This window comes from Hippoglossus stenolepis, chromosome 15 (genome assembly GCF_022539355.2).
Source record: "Hippoglossus stenolepis isolate QCI-W04-F060 chromosome 15, HSTE1.2, whole genome shotgun sequence".
Lineage (NCBI taxonomy): Eukaryota > Metazoa > Chordata > Actinopteri > Pleuronectiformes > Pleuronectidae > Hippoglossus > Hippoglossus stenolepis.
This window is the reverse complement of record NC_061497.1, coordinates 6,268,051-6,286,263: the sequence shown is the minus strand read 5'-3', so window position 1 is coordinate 6,286,263 and position 18,213 is coordinate 6,268,051. Positions and strand designations below refer to the sequence as shown.

Here is an 18,213-nt window from a genome sequence, read left to right as displayed (position 1 = left end):
GCTTCTGCTGAGTTCTATTACCCTCTGACCACCAGGCAGGGGGTTTAGCCTGGTCTGGACATGGGCTTGACCCCCCATCCATCCATCCTTCCATGTAGGTGTCTACCCCCAGTGGCTTAGTAGCCTTTGTGTTATGGAGACACAGCCCCTCCTGTCCTGAGTGGAAACAAAGTTGAGTCTGTGGCAGCCCAGCCGAGCCAGCTGGGCAGGCTTGTGAAGCAGGGATTGGCCTGGTGGAGTTTAGCCAGGCGTCTCACACTATCAGCCCCATGCAGACAGACACCACGGGGTTCTCAGAGTATTAGGGGGCCCCCGTGACTCGGCAAGTCTCCACCAGCTACCGATAGAGCCGCAATAAAAGTGTGCGAATAACTGTGTGGGCTTTCATTATAGACAAATAAAGGCGGGCAGACAAAGCAGGACTAGAGGAAGTGATGCACATGGCTTGTGTCATGTGTCAAATTGCTCCCATAAAAGATGACCTATATTTTCTTTTCATTCCGCGGTGATGAAGGAGAGAAATAGCCATCTGAAAGTGTGCAAAAAAAGAGAAGAAGGAAGAGGATTGATAGAAGCCATTTAGGAAATTAGACCAGCTGACTGTGCAGCATCTTTTGTTCCATGTCCACTTTGTCAGCTATGATCTGCATTTGTTAGAAATTTGGGAATAGCATCAGGCTGACTGCATAGGAAATCATCTATTAAAATATCCACCGGCGGTAATAATGTGAAAAAGCAAGAATTGTGCACTAAAAATAAGCTCATTAGAAGGACACGGGTACAACGATAATAGATGAGACAAACTATAAAGGGGAAAAAAACAAGGTAAGAAAGTATGTTTTGCATGTTGTCTGAATATTGAGCCTTTTCTATACCAATTAAAAGCAAAAGCAATTATGAGAACCAAGTCACCATGTTGTACATGGCTTGTGCTAACGGCTGAAGAAGAGGAGAGGAGAAAGCAGGCTGCTGTTATTTTAATTGCATGTTTACCCCCAGGTTATGGGTCTGAAATAGAGCCAAGAAAAAATGTTGCAGTGAAAATTCAATGCAACTTCACTGTGTTGATTCTCTCAGGGACATAGAGAGTGAAATTACTTTTCTTTGCAAGCACAGTCTCTGAATAGGAGGTAAAGAAAGAAAAGGAGCAGGAAGAAGAGAACAGCTTTTTACCCTTGAATACCAAGCCAAGGCATTCTGTCAAAAGAAAGGGGAAAAAAGCCTTGGCTCTTGAGCATGTTAGAAAGAAATAACACTTTGGTATGGCTTTCATTAGTCCATCAGGCTTTACGAACAGCAGAGGTAGAAAAGGATTTTCTGCTGCGAGCAGAGGGACACGAGCACGTTAAGCTATGACAGGCTGGTTCACAGGCTCACACAATGGATCCTGATGATTCCAGCACATCCCGAGGCGTTTGGGACAGGCCGTTTGCTTTTCCAGTCAGCAGAGATCGTCAGCCCGGAGTGTTATCTTACACATGAAGAGAAAGGGCGATAGAGGGGGAGATGGCCATGATAAGTCTGTAAAATAGTGGTTTCCAAGTTGCGAGACAGAGTGTGTCAGGGATAAAACTGTCAAACAAGGAACCTGCAGCAGAAGTGTGGGAGAGAGGGAGACAGCTACTTGAAACTACTCTCCCTTTGAGGGAGAGAGCGGTTTGCAAAAGAACTGTGAGGCTGTATGAACACTCAGTAACTAACAGATAAAAAAGAGACAGTTCCCTCAGGTGACATGGTGGATATAGAGTGAAGAGAGATGGCATGCCCCAAGAATAATGCATAGTCCACAGCTGGGTTGGATAAATCTTTGCAAAGATTCAGAATGTTCCCTAAACAGTGAGAACACAGGCTCTTAGAGCATATGTGTACCATGAAACTAAGAGCAGGAAGCTCCCTTTGAAGGTATGAGGCCTCTTCTTATCAGACTGACCTCATTCCCCCTCTCGTCTTTACATCAGCAGTTTGGAGGCCAGTGGCCCGCCCTCTTGGATGAAGTCCATGGCTGCTCACAGTGGAGAAGATGACAGTAATGGTGGCGAGATGAGAGGATGAGAAGATATCAGGAAGTGAGTGTCCTGGCCAGGCCTGGCTATCTCTGCCAGAGCTTTGTCATGCTCATTACCCGTCCACCACATCAGCGCTTTGAGGACAGCGAGCCAAGGGCCATTCTTCAACTCGGGGTCAGTTTCACTAACAGCCACTTAAGCCCACTGGGCTTCCCAAAGAGCCCTACAAATGTGTAAGGTAGAACTAAGTGTGCTCAGTCATGTAAAGCCTGGCCAAGGTCAGGCAGGCAGACAGAAAGTGCTGGCAGCACCGCACGGCGTGGCCTCATGAATGCCAAAATGCCGGGGCCCCTGGCTGTGCCGTTTGACAGACATGTTTACACCTGATAGAAAATGCAGGCTGGATGGCCTGCCAAAACAGAGGGGATCCAAAGTGAGGGGCGCCAGCGCAGTTATTTATTTATCTGCTGAAAATGCATCCAGAGTGCAGCCAGACGCTGGGCATGCCTCAGTGAGGAAAAAAACAGCCTCATCTCATATGTGACACTCTTGAACCACTTGACAGAGACAGAAAAAAGATCTGACATGAAGTGAAAGGAAAGAGCAAAGATCCCAGAGAGGGGCTCTAGAGACTGGATTGGATTTACTCACAATCTCAAACTAATTAACCATTAGAACATGAAATTAGTCAAATTTATCAGAGGCTGCTCTGAAGTCATCCATGACATTGATTGGAGGCTGGGCCTGTTCTTACTTAACACTGCAGGTAAAAAAACAGCTGAAAGTAGAAGCAAATGTCAAGAGGACACAGCCATGCTTGTGACGCTATAGCACAAATAAACACTGACATCAGCAAGCCAACATGCTCACAATAACAATGCTAACATGCAGGTCACGGTGCTCACCACTTAAGCTCAGTGTGTTTAGTGTTAGAATGCTAACATTTGCAGGTATCCACTAAGGGATCAACAAAGATGTTACAGTTCATCCTGAGGTAAACAAATTATTTTAAAACTTTTTTATGGCAATCCATCAAACCAACAATGTAAACCTCATGTTACAAACAGTCTGGGGATCACCCAAATCATCTCAATACATCATATGGGTGCCATCAATACTGTGCCTATCTATCCATTACATTTTGAAATATTTTACTGGATAACTTAAGAAAACTTTAAAATTAACTTCCAACCAGTGGGGACCATGATTATCTGCACAAACTGGTAAAGATATTTCAGCCTGGACTGAGGTGGCTGACCATTAGTCAACCCACCAGTTTGGACCAGAGGAACAACATTGCCAACCCTCTATACCCACACTACACAAGCCTGGTGCTTTTGATGACAACAGCAGATAAACTCTTGAGAAGCACAGGAATGCAGGTAAGCACCAGAGAAAAGACTCTTTATCTGCTGGAGAAACTCGAGCCACCACAGAAACGGCACTCATACATATGAGAGCAAAACTGCTGCTTTCATCTCCTCAATGGTGCCACCACCTATGTGTTATCGTCACATATCCCCCATATCACACCAGACAACAATGTGCTGAGTCACATAATGCTGTGTTGAATACCAGACTCTGGGGTTTGTTACAGGACTAGAATGGCACTAGACCAACACAGATACACAGACAGATACTAAACTAATACTGCAAACTATGTGTGTGTCTGAATGTGCATAAAACACTCCATCAGACTCAAGGCAGCTGGCTGTGTGAAAGCTTGGTTATAAAATTGGCAAAAAGGTGCGGTGAAACCTGATGAGCTTATATTGAGCTGATCTGATGCAAAGATATTCAATGTACAAAAATATATGTACTGAAAATTACTTCTGAACAACATTTCCTGCTCTTTAGAGCCGTGCACATTTTATTCCATCTTCACATTCCGCGAAATGCAATTATTTAACTAATTTATGTGTAATGCAGTATGAATGTCGGGGCTTGCGGACACCTGGATGACACCACACGAGCAGTATGGAGGCATGTTATGTTTTTTTTTCAGCTGTTTTATTACGTCTGAATAAGTGGTTACCTTGAGACTCCAAAAGTGTTTTTTTGACTTAAACGCTTTACCCACCCCTCCATCGGCATAGTGGTGAGTAGATAATGCGTCAATTTACATTTTTCCGGTGAACTATGCCTTTAAGAGTTTAAAACTTTAAAAAGTAGATTTCTGAGCTCTCTCTAATCATTTGACTGTAAGTCAGCCAGGCCGTCTGCCTGGTTAGTGGGAAATAACTCAATGTGCTGAGAGCTAAAGCGCAGCAGCATTGTTCCAGCTGGCATAAAAAGGGGAAATGAAGATGGAGTGGTTTGATTTCATTTGTTAGCAGGTGCATCCATTTTGTGTTCTTCCCCCACACCCACCTCGCCTCTCTCAGTCAAAGCGCTTATCAGAAATTGGACACCCCAGTGACAAATTGAGCCTGCGATTAAAGGGAGAAAGAGGAAAGCTTTGTTAAGTGCTGCTGATTGGGATCCCAGGCTACCCTCACACACAGAAGGGTGTGTGTGTGTGTGTGTGTGTGTGTGTGTGTGTGTGTGTGTGTGTGTGTGTGTGTGTGTGTGTGTGTGTGTGTGTGTGTGTGTGTGTGTGTGTGTGTGTGTGTGTGTGTATCTATGCTTGGTACAGAGCCAATAGCAGAGATGACACCACCACCACTTCTTCTCCCATTTTCCCCTCTCTCCAGGTGTTCCCACAGCTTACATTTCTGCTCTGAGTACTCAGCAAACAAAATCAAATCAATGCAGCTGTTTCCCCACCTCTCCCTCGCACACACTCACATATATATTTATATACATATATGCATAGGAAACTACACAAGCTACATACACCAGTAATAATGCCTTGCAGGAAAAATTGCCTCCATTTCCATTACCTTCTTATTGACATATATTCTGTGTTAAACAAAGAAAAAAAAAGATTTGTCTCTCCGTATTTGTCCCACCCGGACTCATATCAGTGACCTAGCATTAACCTGGCCTGGCCTGTTTGCGCGTGTGGCTGGCCTGTTTAAAAGGGAGGGGTGGGTGTGGGGTGGGGTGGATGCTCTGCTCGGCAGAACTGTGCAACCGCTGACTCTCGCAAATCATCCTAAAAGGGCTTAACGTACAAAAAACAGCTTCCAGTGTTGCACAGTATTGGCCTGCTGTGAGAGATTTATCCACTGTGCCATTATACTAACTGCCCTCTCTTCCATACGAGCTGTATATGTGTGTGTGTGTGTGTGTGTGTGTGTGTGTGTGTGTGTGTGTGTGTGTGTGTGTGTGTGTGTGTGTGTGTGTGTGTGTATATATATACACACACATACATACATACACACACCAATACATTCCCACACACATAAAGAAAAAAGCCTAATTAGACTCATGCCTGGTCCAACTCTGCAGGAGAACTCAAACATTTCAACCTTTTATTATTTTGTACTAAAGACGCTACTTTATTTACTGTTAGTCTTCTTATTTTATGTTGCCATACTGCTCACATGTTGCATAGTGTTGGTTTAGACACAATAACGTTTTTTGTGCCGTAATGAAGTAAAGAGTGTTATCTATAATATATCTGTTAAAATACAATTAATAACTTCAATACTTAAGGGGCACTCTATTATATATTAACACTGGCAGCCAAAATAACTTTAGTGAACCACAGTATCATCTTTAATTGTATTACCTGATAATTTCTTATGTTGGTTTATAAAGGTCCAGTGACATGCACGGCAAAGAAAAAAGTCTCACTGAGATTCAACTTAAGTAAGTTGGTTCAGTAAGTAAGAGTGGATTATGATACATGTCTGGATGTGATGCACAGAACTGGTGAGAATATTGTGCTGCATAGAGACGTGCAGCAGCCAAAACAAATCCTTCATACTGACTCCAAACCCTGCTGTGAATGTGTTCAATAAAAGCTGATCCGTCTCCATCCCGGGCCTATGGAAGGTTGGTAAGGTCAGCCCCCTTCGTGGCAGCTCTGACATTCAGCCTGGCCTCCAGCGAGACCAAACGAGTCTCCTTCGCACCTACAGACCAGCCAAGGAATAAAAGAGATCCTTCTCCACTGGACAGGCCTGTGTGAGATTTGTTCTTTTGGCTTCTGGCGACACATAAGACATTTGCGGCCTCTTCTTCATCTCCTGTGTATATGTGATTAAGTCTCCACCCCCGGCTCTTTCCCCCAGCAGACACAGGCTCAGGGCGACGGGCAGCCAGCCTGTGACTCTGTGGAGAGGCAGGCAAACACAGGCCCTGGCGTAGCAAACATCTCACGTCCGTGCCTGCATGGGAACATCTGGCCCTGCCAGGCTCGCAGGGCCCTCCGTCTGTCTGCCTGTCTGACTGTCAGCCTACACACACTGTTAGTGTGCACTGGTGTTGTCATGGCACCAGAATTTTTTACGCCTACACAGGTACTGGTTTAATAAACAAAAGCGATCACAACAGCACCTATACCAAAGCAAAAAGGCCAAATGTCACAGAACTATCTTATGATTATCACATTACAAAATCAGCAGTTTAGTTTGCATCATTAATAAAAAGGCTCTGATATTTTGAGAGGTCAATGCAGTTGGACACCCACAAGCTAAATGCCTCTGGTGCCAGTTTTAACAGCCAGTTTAGATGGATTTTAAATCTGTTCAGAATTTCACTCCAGCTGGGTATCAACAAACATCTAAACTTTTGGTATCAAAAACCGGTACCAAAAGGGAGCATCCAATATCTTACCTTTGTGACTTCATCTTATTCTTCCAAATTTAAACAAAAGATTCATGCCAGTTTTAAACTGATTTAAATAATGATTGTACTCATATATTAACTCACTGTTGTATGTATTGAAAGTTTTGTCTCAGTGCTAATAACTGGATTGAACAATCATAGTGACAATGTTACATAGAAAAAGGAATTTCATTTATTCATGTATATACAATGTGGGTGTATATCTTTTCTAACATCTATAATATACAAACATAACCGAGGTTTAGGCCTGATTGAATTCTGCACTGGATTCTGCAGATCTGAACTGATAAGGCGACGCAGAAAATTAATCTTTAACAAAATATTCATAGTAACCGAGTGTGTGTGTGGAGTGGATAGTGCTGAATACATAAAGCTTAAATCAAAATATTCAATCTCTTCGTCTTGTCTGTCGCAGCGAGATAGAGTCATATGAGTAATAGAGTTAGCCCAACTGATAAAAACCCTTTTTCCTATCGCCCTCTCTCTCTCTGCCTCACTTTCTTGCATCATGCCCGCTCATACAGATCTCCTGCGGCCGTCCAATGATTCAAGACTGATGAGGCATGCTCAAAAGGTCTATGCCATTGAACACTGCATTAATGCATCCAGCAGCAAATTTTTTGCAATCGACCCCCGTTCCTTCAATAAGGACAGAGCTATCAATCAGGCCGAGATAGCCGTCACCAGACACGGGCTGATGAAGTAGGGGACTTTGGAGCTAATGACAAATGGATCCCTCTGATATGGTCACAATATACTATGACAGTCTGCCGAGAACACTTGACCTTTAAACAAAATCCTGAGCAACTTTTTTGCCAACACTGTGCAATGCAAAAATGTGGAATATGCAAACTGCTGTTGCTGTTAAGAAAGTGTGGTTATTGTGTGAGAACTCCTGGGCCCGACTGAGAGTCGCAGCCCCATCAGTCTCTGAGCTGCCTCTGACCGGCCCAGCCCTCCTCTTTTTCTTTCACACCAAAGCTTGGGGAGTGACCTTCAGCGGGCCTGCTAGTCTTGCTAATTGGGGTCTCTACAGAGCACGGCAACCCCCCCTCCACACTGCACTGTAGGAGGGACTGTGGGGCAGAGGGGGCGAGAGATAGCAGGGGCCTGTGTTAACTGCTTAGTGTGGGAAAAAGTGAAACCTGGGCTTAAAAACTGAACTTTGAAATACAGAATTAAACTTGCACTGCACTGAAAAAGGAAAACAACAAGATAAATGAGTCCTTTATAACAGGGAAGCTGAATAGCACCCAGAAACAATGTTATGATTTGGAAATACATCACAAACTCTCCATAACTGGGGAAAATAAAATGTCAAAGTGCCTACCCTTGAAAGTATTAGCTTTTTAGATTTCTCTGTGGAGAGTTATTATTAATGCAGACATAATATTAAGAAAGTATCACTATATATACTATTCTATATAAATATTAGAAGATAAATCATCAATATATTAAACACCATATTACAACAGAGGCTGTGACAAAGTGTTAATTTAATTTTAAATAATTAATTAAATCAATCATTGATGTTGTGTCGCAGTGCCTAAAGCTCCAGGTGATAATGGCAGATGACTTGATTTATCTGACCAATAGTACACAACCCAAAGATCTTCAATTTATCATCAAATAATAGTCGATCCCTTCAACTCAGAAGCTGCAAAACGTAATTTTTGGCATTTAATTTCAGGAAGTATTTTAACAAACAATCAATTATCCATCCATCTATTAACCTATACCACTTATACTTTGAGGGTTGTAGGGGGGAGCTGGAGCCAATCCAAGTGGACACTAAACAAGTGGCGAGGTACACCCTGGAAAGGTCACCAGTGTAAATAATCAATTATCAAAAATAAAAATTTGTATTGATCAGCTAATGGACTAATCCACTAATCGTTTAAGCTCTACTAAATAAAATCAGAATTTGTGGAAGACATACTGTGAAAAATGTTAACCTGGGTTTGCTGCCCTGATATGAGGAATTAGATACCATCACTAAAACAACAACTATAGGTTAAAACTAGTGCTACATAAAAGTAAATCACATAAAATAAATAAAACCACACTCTATAGTATCTACTACCATATTAGTGACTGAAAACCTAATATCTAATAAATCAAAACTGTGAAAAGACAGGATGGTATTTAAAAGGGAAAATGGGTCAAGAAGGTCAGTTTAATCTGTGGGTCAACAGGGTAAATGCTCTGCTCTCAGGAACATGGAGGGGACACAGGTAACGTAGAGCAGGTTCAGGCTGGTTCCAGCTGAGTACCGAGCTTGCCAACACTACGAATCATCATATCAGGGCCACTTCCTATCAGTGTGATCAGCACTCAGTAATAAAAGAGGGAGGAAAATACTCAGGAAGTCATCCTGTAAAAACAAGATACCGAGCACCCTTTACGTTGACAAAGAGTCACTGAGCTGTTTTCTTCTCAAATGTTTTTACGGTGAAAGACACAGTCATTCTGGAGGAGTGAGTGAACCTGGTAACCATTTTCAAGGAAGTTTTTTTCAGAGATCTAGTAAATGAGACTTTGAGCCTTGGTGGCCATGAATAGACGGGTCTGCATTTAATTTTCTAATCCATCATTCCAATTGTGCTTGGTAACAAAGGGAGAGGAGAGTGGTGGGTCATTCAGAGGCAACGGAGCATGCTGAGGGGTGCGTGTGTGGTGCTCCAAGGAGCCAGGGAGGCCATGGCCCTTGGCCCTAAAAGCCTAGCCCAGCGCAGGGGAGAATGGGCTCTGATGAGCTCAATATAGGCAAGACTAATCCCTTATGTCCAAAGAATTGTTTAACTATGTTTGACTGATTAACCCAAACCCCTCCATTGCACTTCCAATCTATTTGTTCATTTAGGTCTCCTGTACTCATCATGCTAGAGCGTTTGGAGGGTGATTTTGAGAAAGAAAAGAAAGAGAGAGCAAGAGAAAGAATGAGGGATACAGAGAGCATTAAGAAATCCAAAGTACAGCGTTCTTTACTTGCAACTCTCCAAATGGACACAGCACCTGAGTTCCTACAAAGCAGCTGTTTCTAACATTCAGAGGTCAGAAAACTCCTGCATTGACAGAGATTTCAAGTCTTCAGTAGCATGTCACTGGCTTTTTTACCAGTTCATGGGAAATGGAAATTTTAAGGCACTCTCCCCTGCGTGGAAAAGAGGTTGCCAGGAAGATTAACCCAGCTTCCTTTTATAGCCTCTGACAAGAGGTTAAATCACACATTACACTGCCTGAAATGTCTCCTAGTAATTAGATCAAGAATATTACTCTCTCTTCTTCTCCTTGCAGACTGCAGCTGATCAAAGCCTAATGATGGTGTCAGTGCCATAGGCGGTGCTGGCTGGGTAAATCTCCCCATCGGGACGGCAATCTGTCAGGGCCGCGAGCCCTGCTAAACAGCACAGGACATGAGCACAATGGTGCTTGACACAAAGTAGACTAAATGAACCACATCTTTTACCAGCAAGCTATCCATCAGCAGTGGACCATTAAAATTCAGAGTAATGATTATACCTTTCTTTGTTATGGGTCTAGGACTGTGTGTTGATATGTACACACTCAGCTGAGGTGTTTTAAGTGAGAGAGATGTTGCTGACATCCGTGGGTTTTACCCCAATAACAGTGGAACGCACCAGCAGCGTGTCTCTCCATGCCAGGGCAGATCTAAGCAGCACCTGGTCCCTTGATGGGGGAGAGGGGGCTACCGGCTATTAATTACAGAAAGCCGACACGCAGAGCAGGCAAACCCTCGCAATGAGACCCTGGGACGTCAGATACGCGGCAAGACGAATGCTTCTCTGTCACACGGCAACATGACCTGCCTCAGGACTCTTTACACACGAGTACTTTCAAGTATGCCTTTCAAATCATGGCCCACCCTTCTTCCTCTGCCCCCACCCCGTCTCCCTCTCTATCTCAATCTCATTCTGCGGATGTTACACCACTTCAGGGGATATTTTCTGACTAATGCAAAATGGTTGTGCAGTAAGATGATAAAAGTTGACATTTTCCTTTTCTAATTCAATGCTTCCTTTGTAAACAACCTCGCCTTTTTATGCATGCACACGCACACATACACATCACGCGTAATGGTCAATTTCGCTATTTGCTCTCAAACTCAATGGCCGCAAACAAAAGGGGGAAATGGCAGGAGATATGCCAATCATTAACTGTTGAGAGATGTTTGACAAAAGAGGCTTTAAAAACCTGACAGGTTCTCTTTTTCCCCGGGACAACTGGCTCCAAAAAAATGGGCGCTCAGAACAACAGACTCCAGCAAGAGGTCTGACCCCATTTTTAACGCCATACAGGTGGCACAGAGCTAACACAGGAAGCAGGAGTGCTATTCACAGGACACAGCTCTCAGAGATCATTCAGACGGGCACAAAAACAGCTCAATGCCAGTTAAGTGTATTCTAAAGTGCAGAAAAGCAAATCCCCTTGAACACGCTAACGGTAAAGACTTGTTCTCATTATAAACTAAAGCATCTGGTGAAGGGGGTCTTCAGAGTCATGGTGTAGAGTAACTATCTTACAACATTGTATAATGATGTGAAGGTTGTGCAGAAATGTAACAGTTGTGGTTCAAAGTTTAAGATGCAAGTCTGAAAACCCAGAGTGGAAAAAAATGATATGCATCAGTTGTGCAGTCAACAATCTTAATGGTAAAAATTAAAAGATTATCTCAATGCACATAGACAGTGATGTCAAGTGTGGTCACCTAGTTCAGGAGAATAATGTCCGATTGTTGCTCGGACGAGTCTGACGACAGAGCTGAACTATGAACTGTGATTACAGCCAACATCCCCCCGCAGAGCGACAACTGCATCTCTGCACATTCCAGGAAACGCAGCCAGCTGAAGACAGCAAATACAACAGAGAGGAGGAGATATAAACAACATAAGCTAGTTTGAGAGCTTCACCGGTGTTTACCCTCTCACTAATTCATCCCCTCACAGCAGTGACGGTATTTCAGCATGCAGCACAGAGGGGCTGCTGATGCCACAGGTCTGTGTACAGAGGGCTCAGTCACAGGCTGGAGAGATTGTTTGGACAATGTAGGTGTCAGACACACTGCCCGTCTGGAATAACGATTCAGTAAAGCCTCTATGAGACACCCTGTAGTTTCTGTATGGCATGAGGTTCGATGAAAAAACTAACTTGACTGTTTTTGGAGTGTTTAACTTTAAAAAAAATCTAAGAACATTTCGCCTTGTTTGACTTTGAACATTGCTATCAGAGAGAAAGGTCTGCATTTGCTTTAAACAGGCAGTGAATGACATGCCAGAGATTAGCCTCCGAAGGTCACAGTCTTAGCCCATCCTTTCAGCCGCTTTTCACAACATAACCCTGGGCCCTTTTGAACAACAGGAAGAATGTCATCTGGTTACTTTTCAAGACACGGAGATACCATTCACTGTGGCCAACAATGGCTGCAAACAGGACCAGAGGGTTAGAAGGTTATAAAGAGCCCCACTCTCTCTCCGGTACACTGGATGCACACAGAAAAGAACACACCCACACACTGAGGCCTAGAGAAGTGGTGCAACTGATGATAAACTGAGGAGGGTCATGACAAAGTGCCTTGCGCTGACCGCTCCCCTCAGCAGCTCTCTCAGCTCAGCTTCCATCCCTCCCCAGCACAGCTCTTAGCACCCAGGCTTTCGAGGACACTGGCTGCTTTATCGTATGGGAGAGAGTAAGTGTATGATATCATAAACTCCATCATCTGGCCTACTATGTCCTGTTCAAGTTTACAAAGAGCAAAAAGTAGAGTTTTTCTACCAATTTCACACAGCTACTCTTTTGGCAAGAATAATAAAAAAAGAAATGGGACTTTAAATATCCAAAGCACATGAATGCCATTATATTCTTATTGCTGGAGAGAAGGTAAAACAACTGGGCTTAGAAGCAAGAATGGGAAAATGCAACCATGTAACATGACTGAAATTCTCAGAGATAAAAATATAATTTTGTCATAACAGACATCGTACCCTGTGTCAATGACAAGACTGATCTGCTATTAAAAATGATCTGCCATTATTTAGGTTGTGAGGCTTGTGCCGAAAAGGCCCTCGGACGTCAGCCAGCACTGAAATCCTTCAACAATTTAGTCTCTAATGAACCCTCGGAAATATTAAAAATAAAGCCCAATTAGCCCACAGCACTTTACATCTCCTCCCTCTCTAATCCTCTGGTAGCTTAGTCCTATCTTATGTCTGCGCCAACTATGACACTTTTAGTTCACTCTCCCTCTATCCCCTCCACTCGATATCCCCCACAGCTTTACTGGTGCTTTGTTGTGGCATTCTCTCTGACCCCATTGCCCGGGTCAGACTCTGAGCCTTTCTGGTGGTGGCTAATGATGCCCAGATATGTACAGTTGGCATGGACATTGGAAAACTGCGGCAATAACCGCAGACATGCTAATGGCATCTATTAGGATTACTTAAGAGTGATATGGGACTCGTCTGGCAGGCTCTTACTGCTGAAGGCTTGGTATTGGGGTGGATATTTTGTGTGGAGGGTCAGTGATCCGATTGAGACGGCCTTATCTTGTGTCATAAACAGATAACAGTATCTGCTGTGCTCTTCTGCTGTTCCTGTGAGATGAAGGTTGATAAACAACCCTGTTGTCTCTGGTGCCTCCAACAAGCCTGATCAGACAGATGCGGTCCTAAACTAAGCCCTGTTCCTTCTGCCGCTGTGACTGCTGCTCATGTCATGAATGTCACCAGGAGGCTCAGATCCTTCCCTGATTGCACTCAAACTGAAAACACAACAATTTCAAAAAGCCCTTTGGTCTTAGTATTTGTAACATCAGTTTGCAGCACTACCTGGCTTAAGGCTTTGATTTTCTGATTACGCAAACTACCGAGCAAGAGTGGGGCTTTTTGCCCTAATTGGACCTGCTGGCTAACATGCAAATCCATACAAAAAAAGCCATGAAGAACACAGAAATGTAGCAAACAAAGACACAATATGTATCATCAAATCAGCCCCATTGCCTGTAGTTATTTGGCACGACATAAAACAAACCATGTGAACCAAACTAAATACCATGTAACAGCTGACCCACAGCATAAGCCCTGCAGGTCCGTCCCTTGTTTTCAGAGGTATCCAGAAGTTGCTCATGATGTCCTAAACACCTGATCTGGATGTATCATGTGGCTGCAGTTCTGACCTACGTTTAACCCTCACACTGTGTCTCCTGACTTTGCCCACTCACACAAAGGCTACCAAACATCTGCTCCCTGTCTGGAACCACACTCATACAGCAGAGAAGGCACTGGGTGGCCTCATAGACAGTCTCTCCAAATGGTGGGTGGCTGAGTGGGTGAGTGTGGAGTGACAGCTGCACTGGTGACTGGAGGACTAAAAGGTGGAGCCGGTTGGCAGATCGTTGGTACCTAGGAAATCTTTGATCTGCTGTCCAGCTAGGGAAAAGGGCAAGTGTACCCACCCAGCCTTGTGCAGCAAATTGATTATTTCATGTAAAACAACCAGTGAGAGGAAAAGACAAATCTGCTCTGCACATAAACTTCACAGACAACACCTGCATGCGATTTAACATACACAGGGCTCCCGCTGGAATATGAAAGGAACAAAAGTATCACACTGGGGAGAATGCACCGTTACGCATTTCCAATTTGAGTATCGTGTCTAAAATGCTACATCAAATGACTGGCTTCTGAATAAACTAAAATCAACATCAGCCAAGTGGCTCATTGCAGTGCAGAGAATCATTGCATCAAAAATATGCTGGTTAGCCGAGCCATTTCACAGTCAACAATCACAGAATCAGGACTGTTACTAATCAATGTATTTTAATGAGCTCCCTGTAAATCCCAACAACAGCTGAAACATAAAAGCTGCTCAAGTTCTCTGGTTCACTCTTTGTACCTTGTGATCTGTTATTCATAGTCTGCTCTGAAGTCTCAAAGAAATAAAGCAGAGCTTTGATGTTATCCTCTTACTACTCTGTCTGAAACAAGGCTAATGTTTGGAATCAGACCGTTTGGCTGTCCTACTGAAACACTAAACATCTGGGCTTTAGAGTGAGGAGCTCACAGTGATTGATTTTACTCTGTGAAACCTGTAATCACTCTCTAATAGGTGCTTTTCCATTTGCAAGTAAGATTGCGAGAAAGATTGGTCTGTAGAAAACTATGTGAGTGTGCATATTACAGTCACACCATACTCCACTCACCACCCTAGTTCAAAGTTTCCACTCACTGTAAGTATGTTGTCTACAATATGTATTTTCTGCAACAGAAAATAACCTCATCCACTGGTGACTACAGACTGGGAGGCTAAAGCAGCAGAGATGCTCCACAAGTATTTTAAAGGAAATTACTCTCCTCTGCCTGCGATGTAAATCAATATTAGATCCCATATATTTGTCAGTGGCTGACCGACAAATCCAAGACAAACTTGCTTTCCTGTCAGTTTGGCCCTCGGCAAAGACTCAGGGTTTGTGGTGACAGGTCAAAGAGTCAGCACATGACTCATGGACAGAGGAGCTCAGACACTTTGGAAAGCTGAGCAGGGATCTAATTAACACATGCATTCAAGTGGTATTTCAATTTGGTGAAACACTGTAATTTTCTACAATGCTGACCGACATGACAAACAAGTCAACTAGGTGCTTCTGGCATTTGGGGCTTAATCGGCTGTCTTTATGTAACAGCAACCACACACATCTTCTTTTCCACACAGACATTTACTTAGTACTTAAGCCAAACTTTTATTTTCAACACTAAGCTTTAGCTGCACAAAATATAAAGACAACATGTCATAAGCTATTAACCTTTGCATCACACTATCTCACAGTGTCTGTGAAGCATTTCACTTTCATTCATCTAGGTGTCAGTCTGATTCCTGTCATTAGAGGCTAACTGCATTTTACAGATGGGGAGAGGCCTTACAGTCATTTGCTCCTAAGACCTAATTAATCTTCATTTTGCTGGGAAACATAGCACCTCAATGCAAAAAGGATTCCTTCTACTACACGATAATTGCAGAGAGTCGAGGGGCCCGAGTTTCCCAGACAACATGGTCTGAAATTTAATTATCTGCTCTTCGGAAAATGTAGGGGAGGAAAGCTGCGTTGCAAAGCTGCACTTTTTGGGCAAGTAATGTCAGGCTGTTGTTTGAGTGAGATCAGGATATCAGTGCGCACATTTCACCTGCTCACATAAACTAAACATAGTTATTATTGTAAAGAGACTTTAATGGCTTTTTTACATTTAGAGAAATCTTTTTGAAACATCAAAATTGTCATGCTGATGTGGACACACAACATTAGATTCCAGTGTAATCATCTTACCATGTGCAGATCACAGCTGTTCACCTCCAGAGTCAAGTCACAGTCAGTCACAGAGGTGTTGCTTAAACGGCGACCCCTTTTTAATCATATCCGTCAGGCTCCATGTCATTACAGAGCGACTACAGTGATAAAGCCAGACTCGGGACGGCCAAACACAACACGGACAGGCTGGGGGAACATTAACATTCCGCCGTGTAAAGATCAGGCTCGGAGGAGGGGGACATCGATAGGATCCCATTAGTTAAGTGCGCCCTTAGGATACCCGAAATTTGATCAGAGATAGACCTTTTCCTTCCAGACACGAACCATTAGATGTTATGGTTAAAAGAAAATATCGCTGCTCTCCTCCACCTCCTCCTCCACCTCCTCCTCCTCCTGCTCCTCTGTGGTCGAGGTTGTGCGGCAGGATCAGGACGAGCCCGGTGACGTCAACCTTTTGTTATCACCTTTAACACTTCGCCTCTGCAGGTGCGAACAATTCCCCCGCGGCGCTGCGATGCGATGAGGGGCGCTATTTGCAGAGGCGGCCGCAACATCTGGATCACGGCTGTGGAGAGGACTGACACTAAATGTGGACAGATGCACGCAAGGTCCCGATACGAGCAGTGGGAGACAACTTAGTGACAGCTACACTAGACTTTAAAAGCCAGGAATAGCAAAGAGATAAACCACACTAACAACTTCAAGCCACAGCCAGGAGAGGATGTCCTGATTCCTCTGCATCACGTTAGAGATAATGACCCTGATGAGGATTTATAATCATGAGGATGATTTGGCAGGGAAACGGAGCGACACATAATCCTCACTGCTTGTTGTCATATTGCAAATAAACTACAAGCCAACCATCTCAGCAATACAAGACCAGTTTCATTCAGTTGACATGAGCTTTAAACACGAGTGTGGCTGATTTAGCGCCTGAAGAAAATAATGTTGACTCATAGGAGACAGGCACGGACAGAGACAGTACAGAGGAGCAGTGTGGTGGCTGTGAACCTGCATGTTGCCAGTGTGCCAGCTGACTGCCCAGGCTCCCGGCTAGCTAACCTAGCCAGACTGAAACATACACAGTCCCATTGTTGCCTTCTCAACCTTTCCCGACATTAATGGCGCCGTTTGAGAGGATGTCACACAGCACCGGGCGGCAGGCGAGTTATTAACATGCGTCTACTTACTCTCCGTTCACCTCAGCGGAAGGCATCGTTTAGTGCGTCGCCATGGTTTAAAAACGGACTGGTTTTCTCCCGTTGCCCTGCGCTGCCGAATCACTGCTGCTGTCTGCGGCAGCAACTTTCCGCGCATGCGCACTGACTGGGACGCTTCCAGACTGCGCTGCGCGGGGCCGGCGAGGGATTTAAAGGGACAGTCAGCGAGACATCTGATTGGACACTTAAATAATTGTGAGAGAGGGAGGAGAAAAAAGAGAAATCAATCAAAACAGATATTTAAATCACAGTGACTGTTGTTTAATGTCAAACTATGAAGAAATCTGTACCTTTGTTTTGGGTGCTATATAAAGAAAGAGTGATGAAATAATAAAGTGATCATGATGATGATGATGATGATATTATTATTATTATTATTATTATTATTATTATTATTATTATTATTATTATTATTGTTATTGTTATTGTTATTGTTGGCTATTATGCTATCTTTATTATTATCATTATCTCTATTATTATTTTATTATTGGTATTGCTATTATTACTATTAGTCGCAGGGGGAGCTGGAGACATTCACGCTTACATTCACACCTATGGTCAAGTCTAGTAGAAGATTAGTTGTAGTAGTAGAAGTAGAAGTAGTGGTAGTAGTAGCAGTAGTAGTAGTAGTACTAGTGGTAGTTGTAGTAGTTAATGAGGAAGTTTTTCTCCCCACAGTCGCAAAAGTGCTTACTCATTGTGGGAAGGGTTTTTGTACAATTTCTAATGTCTCAACCTCAATATGTAAGTTGAATTAAATTCAATCAAATAGTATTAGTTGTAGTAGTAGTAGTAGTAGTAGTAGTAGTAGTAGTAGTAGTAGTAGTAATGTGTAAAATACTTGTTTTTCAGGGTTGGTTGACAAGCTCTGTGGGAAAAGCTAGTAAAATGTAAACAATTTTATATGTGAAATAACAATAATGTTTAATAT

General features: G+C 43.4%; 1 protein-coding gene across 2 annotated transcripts in view; it reads right to left on the bottom strand.

The window, feature by feature from the left end:
- The window catches only part of fam222ba (family with sequence similarity 222 member Ba), a 29,661-nt gene extending 12,275 nt beyond the window's left edge, over window positions 1-17,386 (bottom strand). Inside the window, exon 1 of one of the 2 annotated variants that reach the window (XM_035178908.2) lies at window positions 17,253-17,386. The gene's annotated coding sequence lies outside the window, so the exon portion shown is untranslated. Of the gene's footprint in view, window positions 1-21; window positions 148-17,252 lie in introns of those variants that run through there. The other variant, XM_035178909.2, reaches the window with a different exon arrangement.
- Window positions 17,387-18,213: the final 827 nt, after the last annotated feature.